This window comes from Manis javanica, chromosome 5 (assembly GCF_040802235.1).
Source record: "Manis javanica isolate MJ-LG chromosome 5, MJ_LKY, whole genome shotgun sequence".
Lineage (NCBI taxonomy): Eukaryota > Metazoa > Chordata > Mammalia > Pholidota > Manidae > Manis > Manis javanica.
Window position 1 is genome coordinate 170,895,749 of NC_133160.1, and position 2,811 is coordinate 170,898,559.

The 2,811-nt window shown below is 38.7% G+C and overlaps 1 protein-coding gene across 1 annotated transcript in view; it reads right to left on the minus strand.

The window, feature by feature from the left end:
* The window catches only part of POLN (DNA polymerase nu), a 153,390-nt gene that overhangs the window by 147,281 nt on the left and 3,298 nt on the right, over nucleotides 1-2,811 (minus strand). The window lies entirely within an intron of this gene.

The following is a 2,811-nucleotide window of genomic DNA, read 5'->3' on the forward strand; positions in this document are numbered from 1 at the left end:
TGGGATTATGGACTGCTTTTGGTTTTTCTGTTTTCAAAACTTTCTTTTCCTAAAGTATTATAAACAAAAATGTCATGGAAAATGTTTACAACATTTGAATTAAATAGTAAAGTCCTTGTCAGATGTGTTTTTTGTAGAAAGCTCTTAACATCAGTAGTTCAGTTCAGATCAGCCCAGCTGTGGTAACAGTCAGAGATGCGAAGCCTCACCCTGCTCAAAGCACACCAAAAATCAAAGCTTTACGTGAATACCCAACCTACTTTGCGGTGAGGTCTCCAAACTCAGTCGCAATGAGTAAAATGCAGCTTACTCCCAGCAAGGCATTATGGTAACAGAAGTATTGGGCTTAACCCTGTAAAATGCGGACTTCAACACTCAGAGCTAGGAGTGAAGGAGAAGCTAGAGAGGATGAAGTCAGAAGTTACAGTCAATAAATGGGGCATAAAGTAAGAGCAGAAGTGGTGGTACACAAAACAAAAACAGCAGGCAGGGTCGCTCTGTACAAGCAACATGGGGGTGCTTCTATAGACACTTTTTCAGACCAAGGACAAGACCTACTTGTAGCAAGCACACAAACAAAAAAACAAAGTGGCAGTAAACTGAAGGCAAACAGCAATTAGGGAACTACTGCAAAAATCCAAGTGACATGGAATGAAGGCTTGATTTAGGGTGGTAGGAACTGAAACCCAACACCTGACAGGGCTTGCTAAGTGACAGGGCATAAGGATTTAGTGTTTATTTGATAGAAATAAAAATGTTTATCCACACACTCTCAAATAGAATGAATATAATCAGAATAGATCTATTTTGTCATTTAGTTTTGTTATGTGACCTGGAAATTGTAAAGATTTCCACTAGATGGTAGGAATGAAGACACACTTCACATTAACAAATTGAGGTTATTTTTTTGGCATTAATCTATTACATGAAGAACATTGTTTACTAGGCTCCCCACTTCACCAAGTCCCCCCCAAAAACCCCATTACAGTCACTGTCCATCAGCATAGTAAGATGCTGTAGAATCACTAATTGTCTTCTCTGTGTTGCACATCCCTCCCCGTGCACCCGCCCCCCACATTATACATGCTAATTGTAAGGCCCTCTTTCTTTTTCCCCACCCATATCCCTCCCTTCCCACCCACCCTCCACAGTCCCTTTCCCTTTGTAACTGTTAGTCCATTCTTGGGTTCTGTGATTCTGCTGCTGTTTTGTTCCTACAGTCTTCTTTGTTCTTATACTCCACAAATGAGTGAAATCATTTGGTACCTGTCTTTCTCCGCCTGGCTTATTTCACTGAGCATAATACCCTCTAGCTCCATCCATGTTGTTGCAAGTGGTAGGATTTGTTTTCTTCTTATGACTGAATAATATTCCATTGTGTATATGTACCACCTTTTCTTTATCCATTCATCTACTGATGGACACTTAGGTTGCTTCCATTTATTGGCTATTGTAAATAGTGCTGTGATAAACATAGGGGTGCATCTTTTTTAAACTGGGCTGTTACTGTATTCTTAGGGTAAATTCCTAGAAGTGGAATTCCTGTGTCAAGTGGTATTTCTATTTTGAGCTTTTTGAGGAACCTCCATACTGCTTTCCACAATGGTTGAACTAATTTACATTCCCACCAGCAGTGTAGGAGGGTTCCCCTTTCTCCACAACCTCGCCAACATTTGTTGTTGTCTGTCTTTGGATGGTGGTGATCGTTACTGGTGTGAGGTGATATTTCATTGTGGTTTTAATTTGCATTTCTCTGATAACTAGTGATGTGGAGCATCTTTTCATGTGTGTTGGCCATCTGAATTTCTTCTTTGGAGAACTGTCCAGCTCCTCTACCCATTTTTTAATTGGATTATTTGCTTTTTGTTTGTTGAGGTGTGTGAACTCTTTATATATTTTGGATGTCAACCCTTTATCGGATCTGTCATTTATGAATGTATTCTCCCACACTGTCAGATGCCTTTTTGTTCTATTGATGGTGTCCTTTGCTGTACAGAAGCTTTTCAGCGTGATATAGTCGCACATGTTCATTTTTGCTTTTTTTTCCCTTGCCTGGGGAGATATGTTCATGAAGAAGTCGCTCATGTTTATGTTCAAGAGATTTTTGCCTATGTTTTTTTCTAAAAGTTTTATGGTTTTTGACTTACATTCAGGTCTTTGATCCATTTCAAACTTACTTTTGTGTATGGGGTTAGACAGTGATCCAGTTTCATTCTCTTGCATGTAGCTGTCCAGTTTTGCCAACACCAGCTGTTGAAGAGGCTGTCATTCCCCCATTGTATATCCATGCCCCCTTTAGAGTATATTAATTGATCATATATGTTTGGGTTAGTGTCTGGAATCTCTATTCTGTTCCACTGGTCTGTGGCTCTGTTCTTGTGCCAGTAACAAATTGAGTTTTGACAAATATTTACCTTTAGGGGTCTCAAACTTCTATTAATATGTATTATCTGTAAATTTTATTTTCCTGGAAAACACCACTTTCACCTCTAAACTCTATTAAGTTAAAATATAAAAGAATGTGGGTAAATGTACTTAAATGTTATTTGATTTCTTAGGTACTTAGACAAAACAGATATATTCTAATATACACTTAACCATAGCCCCGTACAAGGCACAGGTCAGCCAACAATCCTGAAAACACCCCAAAAACAACTCCTTCCACAGTGTTTACCAAAGACTTTCAGTGACATCACACTGAGCAACATGACAATGAAAATTTAAGGCACATGAACCCAATTCTGAATCTAGTGTAAGCATATGAATTAAAAAGCTAAGCTACAGTCACAAAAGACCCAACAATATTAACAC